At 37.0% G+C, this 14,593-nt stretch overlaps 1 protein-coding gene across 1 annotated transcript in view; it reads left to right on the forward strand.

Moving 5' to 3' along the window:
- LOC111145015 (membrane associated ring-CH-type finger 5) overlaps positions 1-14,593 on the forward strand; it is a 61,523-nt gene that overhangs the window by 13,757 nt on the left and 33,173 nt on the right. The window lies entirely within an intron of this gene.

Genomic DNA, 14,593 nt, shown 5'->3' on the forward strand with positions numbered 1-14,593 from the left:
ATTAAAGATTTTATTTATTTATTTGACAGAGAGAAATCACAAGTAGGCAGAGAGGCAGGCAGAGAGAGAGGAGGAAGCAGGCTCCCTGCTGAGCAGAAAGCCCAATGTGGGGCTCGAACCCAGGACCTGGGATCATGACCTGAGCCGAAGGCAGCGGCTTAACCCACTGAGCCACCCAGGCGCCCCTTAAGATTTTTTTTAATTTGACAGAGATCACAAGTAGGCAGAGAGGCAGTCAGAGAGAGAGAGAGGGAAGCAGGCTCCCTGCTGAGCAGAGAGCCGATCCAGGACTCGATCACGGGACCCTGAGACCATGATCTGAGCTGAAGGCAGAGGCTTAACCCACTGAGCCACCCAGGTGCCCCATGTAAGCACTTTATAAAACAAAATGCTATTCATGTGTTAGGCATATAGAAGGTACTTAAGATTCTCCTGTAATCAACCGGTGTGGCAATACTCCCCCTGCCCTGCCAAAACCTCCTTCATATTTACTGGCATCTTAATGTGGGTTGGCCCTGCATACAAATTAAACACAAAGATACTTGATTGACTCATTGGAGGAATACAGGTAAGCCCAACAGATTAAAATGTGTCAGCCTACTAGGGTTCATAATTCTTGCAATGAATTTGGCTTCTCCCTAATTAGTTTTTAGGTGGCAGTTTTTGAGGGATAGAATTTAGCTCAGAAACCTGCCCATATGTTTATTTCTCTGATGAAGGTTTTATCCTTGAGAAGATTAAGGAAATATGTGTAACACATATATTTTTCTGTTGCTTCTAGGTTTAAAGTTGGGTATTTGGTAGTGAATAAGTATTTGTATTTATTGAATTTGTATGGTAAATATTGACTGCCTCCATATACCCGGTACCATTCTAGGTCCTTGGTATCTATAGTGAACGTAACCAGAAATGCTCATATGGAGCTTAAATTCTAGTGGAGATTGTGTTTAATTATAAAATGGATTGTGTGCATAGTCTATACTACTTATTCTTTCAGGGTTTTAAAATTAATGGCAGCATATTAATAGCTGAAGTCTAATTGCCTTGTCCTTTGTGGATAAATTAGTTTAGCAATTGTTCGTTTATCTTAATGAATTTTATTGCAGTATTTGTAGGTGGAAAGTGTATATATAATGTTTTGATTGCCTTTTATTCTTAAACTTATTATTCAAACCTTTTAAATTGCTGTGGGTAAACAGTTTTTGAGAGTAGTGGGAGAGGGGGTGATTTTCTTTTTTCATGAGTGATTTGAGATCACAAATCATTGCCCTGAAATTATAAGCATTTATAAACTCAGACGCTTTATATCATTATTCTGTCACCATCTATTGATTTCGCTTATGTTTTTCAAAATTAGGATTAAGTGTATGGAGAATATAGAGAATATTGTAACAAACTACAGGAATGGGCTTTATGTTTGAAACCTGGGCCTACTGAGTTTTGCTTCTGGAAACTTGACTTATGTATGTAAGTCTTACAGTAAACAGGAATTTCTTGAGGTTGTTTTGCATCACTTGCTTGTACCTGGGAGTAGGCAAGGCACTTAGCCAATGTTCCAGAACAGTCATATGGGAGGGAAAACGGAGAGAAGAATCTCTTCCTGCCCCTCTCCTGCAGTGGCAAAGTGAATTAGAATCCTCACTCTGTGAGTGTTACCAACAGATGCACTTCCCTTTGGAGGATGTAGACTATTCTGATAGGAACATATACCATATATTCTTCAGATTTATACAATCATTTCTTGGTATCCATTAAAGCAATTTCTCATTTTGTCAGTTGGCATCTTTTCCTCGGTGACATCACTATCCCATTTTGACAACTACAGACCAATACCTAGAATTAAAAACCATAGCAATTAATTATATTTACTTCTATTTGTATGTTAAAAGTGGAAACATTATAGAAAAAATCCCCTTTGATCACATCACACTCATTAGTTCCATATCTTCTCTCCATCCCTATGGCACCATCGTAAATGGGTTTAACTTCTTCCCGTCTCCTTTGTTTAATGCTTTTATATATAACGTATATATAAAATGGTTTTTTTGCTAAAATTTAAATATTTCAGTCTACAATTTGCTTTTTTAAATAGTATTCTGAGTTCTGTGATACTCAAGAGAACATATATATATATACTGTGATACTCAAGAGAATATATGTAATAATCATTGGATTGACATATTTTTTAATCTCTTCCCCTGGTTATGATACTTAGGTCCTTGTTTTCTCTTTATCAGCTCTCCTTATAATTTGACTTTGATTCCTTTTTATTGTCCTTAGCTCTACTAAAAGTATACTAAAGGTCACTAATAATTTTTTTTCCTTTAAGATATTATTTTAGAGTGAGAGCTGGGGGGGGGGCAGAGGGAGAGGGAGAAAGACTATTAAGCAGGCTCCTCACTGAGCATGGAGCCCAATGTGGGGCTTTATCTCATGTCCCTGAGATCATGACTTGAGTGGAAATCAAGAGTTAGAAGCTTAATCAACTGAGCCACCCTGGTGCCCTGTAAAGGTCACCAGTAATTTCTTTTCTTTTCTTTTTTTTTTTTTTTTGCTATAATCGTTTACTTACATATTTATTTTTCAGGTTTTCTGAGATGTAACTGACATAATATGGTGTAAGTTTAAGTGTACAACATGTTGATTTGATACACTTATATATGGTAAAATGATTGTCACCTCCCAGATCACATAACTACCTCTTTTTTCTTTCTTTTTGATGAGAACATTTAAGATGTACTCTCTTAGCAACTTTCAAGTATATAATACAGTATTATTAGATGTAATAATTATACTATACATCAGATTTCCAGAACGTAATCATCTTATAAGTTTATACTTTTGACCAAATCTTCCCCTTTCCCACACCAGCCAGCCCCTGGCAACCATCAACCTACTCTCTATGAGTTCAGATCTTTTAGATTATGCATTTAAGTGGTATCATATAGTGTGTCTTCTCTGACTTGTAATGTGTAACATAATGCCCTCAAAGTTCATTTATGATTACTGCAAGGGGCATGATTTCCATTTTTCTTATAGTTGAATAATACTCCATTTTATAAATACACATTGTCTTTACCCATTCATCCACAGAAGAGCACCTGGATAGCTACCAAGTTTCTTGACTATTGTGAATAATGCTGCACTGAATATGGGAATGCTGATGTCTCCTTGAGATCTTAGTTTTATTTACTTTGGCTATATACTGAGAAGTGCGGTTATGGGATCATATGTCACCAGTAATTTCTTAACTAGTAAACCTAATGACCTTTTTGCTTGGTCCTCATATCCTTGACATATATTTAATGAAGATGAAACTGATGATTGCCACCCCCTAAGTTCTTGAAAATATATTACACCATACTATTTCTCTATCTTTGGCTTTTCTCCCTCTCATATATTACCTTACCTTTACTCCCTTCAATCATGTAAGTATGCTTTAAGCCTCAGCACTTAACATTTCTCTGAGTGTACCCACTTTCTATTTCACTTTCATCTCTATTTGAATAACTCCCAGATGTGTGTCTTTATTCCTGACCACATTCCCATTTTTCACTGTCTCTTTCCTAGCTGGTTAATAGACATTTCCATTTTGTATATACATGGTATTATTAACACCCTAACATATCTAAAACTAAACTGATATTTCCCTGGTTTTTACTTTTCTTCCCAAGTTTTGGATTTTGATTAGACCATCTTTGTAGTCCACCAACCATGAAATAAATTTATTTATTTATTTATTTTTGCTTCTTCCCTCCAAATTCACTCATCAAATATTATAGATTCTTCTTTTCTCTGGTTGTACTTTTTCTCTTCCAGTTTGACTTACAGAGTAGTACCAGAATTGGCCAAGGCATGATTATAATCGTCCCGTTATTCATTATTATGTTTATAATCATCCCATTTCCATTGCCAGTCTGTACATCACCTATAGGATAAAATATAAACTTTCAAGACCTTAATTAAGGGGTTTATATCTATTAATGTAATTCATCCTCAACCTACCTTAATCATACTCCTGCATTCCACTACATTGCCCTCTGGATATATCCTGTGCTTTCTTTTTAAAGATTTTATTTATTTAGATCATGTGTGCATGCGGGTAGAGGGAGAGGGAGAGAAGGGACCCTCAAGGAGACTCCCTGCTGAGCACAGAGAACCATCTGGACCTTGATCCCAGAACCCTTAGATCATGTCCTGAGCTGAAATCAAGAATGAGATTGCTTAACTGACTGAGCCACTCAGACACCCTAATATTCTATGCTTTCTTTTCCTTATTTTTGTTTTAGGTGACTTCCTCCCTTTTAACACCTGGCTAATTCTTAACCCATCTTAAGAATTCAGCTCAAATGTCACCTTGAAGCATTACATAGCCCCTTTAGGCAGAATGAGTTGCTCCCTTCCTATGTTTCCATAGAACCTTTACACATTTATCATAGTAAATCACACTGTATTATAATTTTATAAATGCACCTATCCCATGTCTCAGAGTCTTCTGCACAAACTCGTTACCACCACCACCATGCGCATTCACCTGGAAGTTCATTGAGAACAGAAACTGTTCCCTGTTCCTTTTACCCACAAGAGCCTTGGAGTACATTGGAGACACTGTTGAATCTGTGCCTTTCTTTACATCCCTTATTATATATCAGTGCTTAGAATAATCTTGCAAAAGCACCATTTCAGACACAGAGCCTGACTGGCACCAACTATCTTTTAAAAACTTTTCCTTTAAGAATGAGAACATAAATATCTGTTGCCCAGGACAAACTGATTTGCTCACTGCCCTCTGAACACAAAATGTTCTTTTTAGCATCTTGCCTTTCAAAGTTAAACCCATTCTTGACCCACTTCAGGTTCTGCCTCATTTATAAAGCTTTTCTGGACATTTTAGGCAGAAATATTTTCCCCCTCTTCTCCAGACTTACGTAGAGATCCTTTACATGCCCTACATACATACATGACTCCTAACTCCTTACATGATGGAAGTTTATAAGTTGATGAGAGATGGTAATATTTTTATGGCACAGTGGAATAGACTGGAAGGAATGTAGATCTCTGGTGAAAGCTCCTTATGACTGCTTAAAAGTACCTTAGCAAAAATGAAACAATTTCTTATACTGGTTCTAATGTCCTATGAAACAAGAAATGGAAAATTTCTCAGAATTCACTATACATATGGCAGCATGGTATAGTGAAAAAGCCAGTGTTTTGGAATTGAGGCCTAGGTTGCATCTGTGCCTCTCTATGAGGCTTTGGGCAGATTACTTAACCTTTTGGGCTTTTGTTTACTTATTTATTTAAGATGGAAATAATTATGCTTGAGAGTTTATGAAGATCAGAGACAAAGTATATATGTATATGGCATGAATATATGCTTGATTGCTTTCATTGTGGTGTATATCCCTTCAGTTTTACCCTTTGTAATGTGGCATGATTGTGGTTATATCTTTGTGAGGAATCTAGATACTTTTAACTTCCATTCCACTTGGGTGAACAGACATATAAAGGGATTTTTAGTCTTCTTGATGGAATACATGGGATGTGACACTTTGGATCCTGAGACAAAGCAAGCAGCATGCAGTTCTTTCCATTGCTAAATGGGGCCTTTTTTACATTAACCAGAGAATGGATCTCTAAAGCATGTCCTGAATTAAGGAGTGCTTGTTCTCTTTACTTAAAACAGTCCTGCAAATACATTGTTAAGGCACCATATATAATACAACAGCAGCAATTTAGAGCTTGTTTCATTGTTCTCTCTCCTGCCTCCCGGATTTCTTCTATGCTGATGCACCCGTTTTCATCAAAGTGATCTCTTACGACAGGAGCCTATGATCTCCCCCACCTTTCTAATAATCCAAATAGACACCTGTATTTGAATCTGTAAAGATAGACTTTACTGCCAGTTGTTTTATTAGATAGCCATACATATCTTGCTTGGTAAATTTATGTGCTACTGAGAGACTATTTTATTGATAATTAAAGTTTCTTCCCCTTGAAAAAACATACTTTAAAAAAATAATCAGTGGATGACTCACAAATGAGCCCTATAAAATGAGGTTGTTTGTCATCCATCCTTTTCTAACTGGTTTATAATATCTATATAGTATTTATGTAATAGGTTTATCTTAAAACCTGCTCCAACCATATTGGTCTTCTTATTGTCCATGACCATATGCTCATTTCTGTCTCTAAGCTTGTTTATGCTGTTTTTCTTACTTAGAATACCCTTTTCATTCCTAGTTCAGCTTGAATTTTCATTCTTTTTTCATGAAACATCTCAGCTCTTTCGTCCTGTGTTTTTTACTGTCAACATCACATTTCTGTATTACGGTGTCTGACATCTTTTCTTGGCACTTAGGGTATTCCTTGTGGCATCAGATAACAAATATACTTAGTTGATACTCAAGTTGATTTAAGAGGAGATCTTGAATAATCTTAGGTTTAAGGCAAATTATCCATGTATTCCTTAAACAATTTATATAAAGTTTACTTTTAGGAAGGATCTGTCACTGGAAAAAAGTTACAATTTTAAAATCATGTAGGATAAAATCTTTTATAATGAGTGGCATGTTATATATATAGATTTAATGATATTACCAATACCATTAAGGCTATACATTTATGTTAAGGAATAAGTAATACTCTTTGGATTCATCTAGTTCTTTTTTCTTATCTTCATTTTATAGTAATAGTGGTTTTTGTTCCTTTAACTTCTGAGCCAGTTGTGATAATTCCCAGATTTCCGTTTACTATATAAAGTAATGTGCCTCATCTTGGCAGCTGGGAAGGTGTGGAAGTAAACAGTGTGTATATCAGCAAGCAGGAGGCATTTAGAGAAGCTAGTGAGGGGCACCTGGGTGGCTCAGTCAGTTAAGCGTCTGCCTTTGGCTCAGGTCATGATCTTGGGGTCTTACTCACCAGGGAGTCTGCTTGTCTCTCTCCCTCTGGCCCTTCCCTCACAACACATGCTTGTTTTCTCCTCTCTCTCTCTCATAAATGGGTAAAACCTTAAAAAAAGAAAAGCTAGTAGAAAGAAAAGACAGTGGAAGAAAATGAATTGAGAGGACTTAAAGGAGTATCTTGGGGTGCCTGGGTGGCTCAGTGGGTTAAGCCACTGCCTTCGGTTCAGGTCATGATCTTAAGGTCCTGGGATCGAACCCTGCATCGGGCTCTCTGCTCAGCAGGGAGCCTGCTTCCTCCTCTCTCTGCCTGCCTCTTTGCCTACTTGTGATCTCTCTCTCTCTGTCAAATAAATAAATAAAATCTTAAAAAAAAAAAAAAAAGAGTATCTTAAGCAATGGTGGTGGCCTGTTGAAAAATTTGGGGGGATGATTAGGAATCCAGGACTTTTTCAACTGAATAAGAGGGTGCCAGGCAGGATTGCTATATGTGCAAATTTAAGTAACAAAGTGTATCCATAAGATCTAGCTAGGCATAGATGTAAAGTTGACACCACCTTTCTCTTCTTTATCAGTGCCATTATTGCTAGTGTTCATTTGGTCAATTGGAGAGGTGCAGAGGGAGAGAGAGAAAGTTCAGTAGGCTCCACACTCAGCACAGAGCACGATCCCCCGCAAACCTCCCTCCCTCCCAGGGGCTTGCTGTCAAAACCCTGAGAACATGACCTGAGCTGAAATTAAGAGTCAGAAGCTTAACTGTTGCCAGGCAATTCTTAAGCAGTTTCATGATAACTTGTTTAATCCTTTACAGTAAGGGATCTTAACATTAAACCTTTTTTATGCAAAGAACTCTTTTGGCAGACTGGTTAATCCTGTGGGTTCCTGCTCAGAATGTTTTGAAAGGATGAAACAAAATATATAGTATCAGAAATGAAACCAGTTATGTTGAACTGTAGCAAATCGACATTAAAAATCTGATGTAGTAATATGAGCTTTAACAGCTTAAAATATAAGCTCTGTTGGTTGGTCTGAGAACTAAATTTAAATTAGCAATGAGCTAAATGTTCTTTTGAGATATGCACATCTAGCTATAAAGTAATATGAAAATTTCTCGTTCACTGTTCTAATTTCTAGTTGCTGTACTGCTAGTATTACTCTGGTTTGCTTACATTTATCATTGGAATAAATTAAATTTTATTTAGAGGTTAGCAAAAACCATATGTAATTTCTTTTCCCATCCAAATTTGCCAAACCCTGTAAGTTTTCATGGACCCCAGATTAAGAACCCCTGTTTTATAATACAAGAGATTCTGTCATTACACCTATAGTAAGTGATGAGCAGGAATTTGAACTCCAGCAGTCTGGCTCCAAAGTCCAGGTTCTTTACTCAGTTAGAACATCCTGAAATCACGTAGTCTTTCCCTCAAATTTAGCTAGCTCTTTCCGGGGTGCGGGAGGGGGGGTTAAGCATTTTACTTACTATTTAAATTAAAAACAAAATAATTTTAAAAGTTTACATTGAGTGTAAAATGGAATTTTATTTCTGTATTATGGTAAATCGAGGAGGTTTACAAAGGAAATAAAGAAGGAAAAAGGAAAGAAGGTTGGCTAGAGCAGATTCTCCAACTTGAGGTATTGTGATCACTTATCAGCAGGTGGTCAAAAAAGAAAATGTCAACAGTTCCTCAAAAAAATTAAAAATAGAAATACCAGATATAATCCAGAGTGCCACTTCTGGTTGTATATACCTCAAAGAATTGAAAGCAGTATCTCAAAGAAATGTTTGTATACCCATGTTCATAGCAGCTAAATATGGAAGCAATCCAAGTATCTATTGACCAGTGAACAGATAAGCACAATGGAATATTATTCAGCTTTAAAAAGGAAGGATATTCTGCAGTATGCTACAACTTGGATAAACCTTGAGGACAATATGCTAAGTGAAATAAGCCAGTCACAAAACAAATACTGGATGATTCCATTTATATAAGGTACTTAGAGTAGTCAAAACCATAAAGACACTCTAATGGTGGTCGAGGGGAAGAGAGTGGGGAGTTGTTTAACAGGTACAGAGTTTCAGTTTTATAAGATGAAAAGAGCTAGAAGATGGGTGGATATGATGATTGCACAACACTGTGAATGTATTTTTTCTTTTTAAGATTTTATTTATTTGACAGAGAAAAGGAGAGAGAGCACATGTAGGGGGAGTGTGGCAGAGGGAGAGGGAGAAGCAGACTCCCTGCTGAGCAGGGAGCCCAATGAGGGACTTGATCCCAGGACCCTGAGATCATGACCTAAGCCGAAGGCAGATGTTTAACCTACTGAGCCACCCAGGCACCTAAACATGGTGAATATATCTAATACCACTAAACTATACACTTAAAAATGGTTAAGATGGTAAATTTTATATGTATTTTTACCACACTAAAAAAGAAAAATAATTAAGCTTTTTTGGGGGGAGGACAAAATTTTAAAATGTAATTTCAAGTCCTACTCCCAAAAGTTTCTGATTCTGTATGATCTTCGGTAGGACCTGAGAATTTGCATTTCTAATAAGTTTTCAAATGACGTTTGTGCATCACATTGAGCAGATTGGAGGATGGAAGGGGGACTGAGGATCACTTAAAGAGAAACTTGGAGTTTGGTCAGAGTTTGGTCTTCTTGGGTATGGACTTTGAAACGTTTTTAGCTTTGTTCCTTGAAATGGGAAATAGCCAGTTATTCTCACTTATTAGGATATTCAGAATACATCCCATAAATTACAACATTAAAATTATAGTAACTTGAATTAAAGTAGAATTGTTATATTGACCCTAAAATGCTAATATTATGGCATCATCAGTAAAAATCTTTAATTTCAAAATGTTGGGGTTTATCTTTGTCGTTTGTATTTATCTAAGAAAAGCTTGAAGACTCAAAGTACTTGCAGTGGGAATTAGGTTTATTTAAGACTTTTCTGTTCAAGTTCTAGTCAATAGGAAACAAAGCTGTTGACAAAAAATACTGTGTGTACTTATCAAAGCTGTTCGGAGTTCATATCATATGATTGTTCTGGGGCTGTCTCTTATATCTAGTTTTTCACACTCTTGTACATGGTGGGTAATGTGCCCCAAAGTGACTAAACTTAAAAAAAAAAAAGGAAGAAAGAAACGAAACAACTATAGGTTTATGTAAGTGAACAGTGCAGAAGTATATTTAGCTTTAAGCACAGCTTGATCCATGTCTCAAAACAATCAGTTTCTATCTTTCAGCTTCCTCTGGATTCTTTAGGCTCCACATGGTGGTTCTCCTGGCAGTAATAGCCTTACACTTTCATTTAGCTTCACACTTTTTCCTTCAGGCTCATTAGAAAAAAGAAAGCCTGTTTACCAGCTTTCCCAGCAAAAATTCCAAGATTCGCTCTGGTAAAACCAGCTTTATGGGCCGAATCTTCAATCACTGTAATTTGGGGGTGGGATATGCCCTTAAACCAATCTAAGGATTACTTTTCCTGGAGCTGGGGATGTTGGAGGACTAACTGCCTAAACCACATACAGGACTGATGTTAGAGGGAAGGGTGGTTTTCCATAAAAAGCATGGGATACTGTTTGTTCCTAGAAGGGAAGAGAAATCGTGGTGTTCATTAAACCACAAGTTTCTTCTCTGTCCTCCATTATGAGATCTTGAGAAACTGTAAACCCATCATTTCCAGTCACCTCTTTCTCTCTGAAAGGAGGGAAGCGGGGAATTAGGGAATAAATAGCCCAAATAGATGGCACCAAGAAGGGAGTAGGGTATGGGGAAGGAAAGAGGGAAAGCATAATTTTAAGGCCATCTCAGCTGCTGTCCCTGGTCAGTCTCTCAGAAGTTTTAAAAAAATGAGGGAAGAAAGTATTCATAAACATATATATTTTGTTCCCTCCCCTGTTTTCCAGCCCTGAAGACTAGTAACTCGGTCTTATATAGGCTCTTTGCCTAAAAATATTTATTTGACCATTTTTATATACTTTAATTTGCCATGTGCTTGACCCTTTTATCAAAGACTAATGTTCTTTACATATTAGATAGATTAAACTCATTTATCTAGTAAAGTTGTAACCAGTTAATAAATTCTTTAAAACTTAACATTTTCTGTACTGACACTTATATTTTTTTAAAAAAGCAGTTATTTCTAACTTAAACACATCCAGTAAACATCTCCTTCATACATTTTTTATGAGATTTTTATTTATTTTATTATTTATTTTGAGAGAGGTAGAGAGATTGAGAGAAGGCATGAGAGGGGAGGTCAGAGGGAGAAGCAGACTCCCCGTAGAGCTGGGAGCCCGATGCGGGACTCAATCCCAGGACTCTGGGACCATGACCTGAGCTGAAGGCAGTTGCTCAACCAACTGAGCCACCCAGGCGCCCTCCTTCATACATTTTGCTTTCACCAACCTCTACTTCTTTTTTTTCCACCTGCCATTTTTCTTTTTTTTTTTTTTTTTTTTTTTTTTTATTTATTTCATTATTAGAGAGGACCTGTGGGGCAGAGGGGAGGGAGAGGGATAAGCAGAGTTGATGCTGAGGCTCCATAGCCCTACACAGGGCTCTATCTTACAACCCTAAGATCTCGACCTGAGCCCAAACCAGGAGTGGGATGCTTAACTGAATGAGCCACCCAGGTACCCCTCACCTGCCATTTTTCTATACCAGCTGTTCTCAGACTTCACCTTAGGATCACCTTCACAGAAATCAAGGCCCTCCTCCTCCAGAGTTTGTGATTCACTAGCTCTGGGGTTGAATTAGAGAATTGCAGGATACCAACTGATGCTGAAGCTGCTGGTCCAGGAAACATCGTTTCAAGGATCTCTGTAATCACCTGTCCCTGACTTTGCTCATTTCTATCACTCCTCCCTGAAGCCTTCTCTGGTCTATCCAAATTGATCCCTCAACTTCTTAAAATGGATATACCTATGGTAATTTCACTGGATCCTTAAATCTTTTATCTCCTAGATGTGGCCCTAATTAAGTTACAGGATTTTCCAAATAGATACAATGATCCATTTATTTTATTTGTGCAACAACTTGGACCCAGTGAATAGTCAGTAAATGTTGCTGGCAACATGTGTACTGTTAGAAAATTCTATTTCATATTTATCATATCTAAACTATAATTTTTATTTTTTTTTAAAGATTTTATTTATTTATTTGACAGAGAGAGATCACAAGTAGGCAGAGAGGCAGGCAGAGAGAGAGGAAGGGAAGCAGGCTCCCTGCTGAGCAGCGAGCCCGATGCGGGACTCGATCCCAGGACCCTGGGATCATGACCTGAGCCGAAGGCAGCGGCTTAACTCACTGAGCCACCCAGGCGCCCTAAACTATAATTTTTAGATGAAGTAATTTGGTGTTGTCAGAAGTTTAGTATTTGATCTCAAATGACTGTCATCGGATTAACGTGTAATGACGAATAAAGAGAAAATGGATACGGTAAATTGGTGGATTTGAGAATATTGGTATCAATAAGGTTTCTTTTAATACTTCTTCTGTAAGATAATTTCAATTAATCTGTAATGAGCATTAGCTTCAAAACCCAAATTTGTAAACTGTATACTATCACTGTGAATCAAACAATGAAAGCAAGGTTATTTGTATTAGCACTTTTTTTTTTTAAAGATTTTATTTATTTGACAGAAATACAGCGAGAGAGGGAACGCAAGCCATGGGAGAGGGAGAAGAAGAGGGAGAAGCAGGCTTCCTGCTTAGCAGGGAGACTGATGGGGGGCTCAATCCTAGGACCCTGGGATCATGACCTGAGCAGAAGGGAGACACTTAAGAACTGAGCCACCCAGGTGCCCTGTATTAGCACTTCTTATTGGACTTAACTCCTAGTAAGTTTCCATAAAAATCATATGGAAAATAAATAACCATTCAACTATCTTACCTTCTGTAGTTGTGAAATTAGAAGAAATACCTAAAATGCTTTAAATGTCAGTTGAGTACCTTCTAAAAAGTAAAACTATAAAAAGTGTTCAGGGGTATACTGATGTTATCTTTGAAATGCATCAAAAAAGAAAATGGATTGAGGAAAGAAAATGTAGTAAAGCACCTACAAAGCAAAATGACAAGAATTACAGAATTTTGGATATTGAGAATATGGGTAGTCACTGAACATGTTTTCAGCTTTTTTTGAAAGTTTGAAATTTTTCATAATAAAATTTTATGAAAAATAACCTTAATACTAACTAGAATTTATGGGGAATATAGCTTTACAAGTATTTGCATTAGATTGAAATATGAAACTGCCATTTACATAGGTCAAAAACAGACAAATACAGGCAATTTCATTTGGTTCAACCTAGTATTAAAGTTATTCTGAGTAGATATATTTTTACAGTTAATTTTTTTCCTGATGACTAAAATTATCTTTATTCAGTTCACCTTAATACTGATGTGTACTGTTAGATGTAATGTTAGATGTACTGTTAGATGTAATGCTAACCTAGATGTACTTAGCTACATATGCTCATTGTTGAAATGAAAAACTTAGAAGAACCTAGAAAGTATCTAGGTACTCTGCTTATATATTGTTTCCAAAACTATATATCTCATATTCCCGAGGTATACAAATACATTTACAAAATTACCTCATTTGTGGGTCACATATATACTAACACTTCAGTTAACTAAGTCTGTTTGCTCTCTACTTGCCAATTCAAGTTTTGTGGGTATCTTCATAGATTATATAGTCATATACCAGTCATACCATGGATGGTGATGATGGTTGCACAACAATATGAATGCACTTCATGCTACTGAACTACTCTTAAAAATGGTTAAAGTAGTAAATTTTAAGATTTAAAAGATGGAGAGGAGGAGGGGGCACTTGGATAACCATAGGATAGTATGAGAGCCCAGACAGCTTGGCTGAGTGGGTCAGAGTGCTAAAGAAACCTACCTACCTACCTACCTACCTACTGTCTTTACCTAAGTCATATGAAACCTGACTGAATTTGAAAGCTGAGTAAAATCACAATTTTGGATGTTGTTACTATGAATTCAGTTAAGCTTTTTTCCCTATTCTAATTGGAAAATCTTAGTTGGAACACACAATTAAAATTTATGTTGTTCTGCAAGGACTAGAGACTTCGAGTATCTGTAGTACCTGATTATATAGTCTTTCCCATTGAGCATAGTTAAGCTGGTTGTTCTGACAGAAGCCACTTATCTAATTAAATGAAAAATACACAGTAGGTAGCAGGCTTTAATTAGCTGTTTCCAGTTATACAAACTTTAATAGAGGGAAGAGTGAATGGTCTCACTGAGTTAAATTGGATTTGCCCTAGTGGAGATTAGTGTCATACCTTTTGTCATTTGGGAGAAAAAAATAAAGAATTGGAACCTAATCCCACAAGAACAATTTAGACTTCATGAGGTACTTCTTTTTTTTTTTTTTCTTTTAGGGTTTCCTGGGTGGCTCAGGACTTGATTTCATCTTAGGTCGTGATCTCAGGTTGTGGGATCAAGTCCCTTATCGGGCTCTGTGCTCAGTAGGGAGTCTGCTGGAGATTCTTTTTCTCTGGGAGGGGGAGGGAGAATGAGTGTGTGTACAGGTGGGAGGGAGGGTGGACAGAGGAAGAGGGAAAGAATCTTAAACTTCCCACTGAGCACTGAGCCAAATCAAGAGTTAGATGGTTAACCAACTGAACCATCCAGGCGTCCCCATGAAGTAC

Source organism: Enhydra lutris, unplaced genomic scaffold, assembly GCF_002288905.1.
Source record: "Enhydra lutris kenyoni isolate GAN:26980312 unplaced genomic scaffold, ASM228890v2 scaffoldscaffold12, whole genome shotgun sequence".
NCBI lineage: Eukaryota > Metazoa > Chordata > Mammalia > Carnivora > Mustelidae > Enhydra > Enhydra lutris.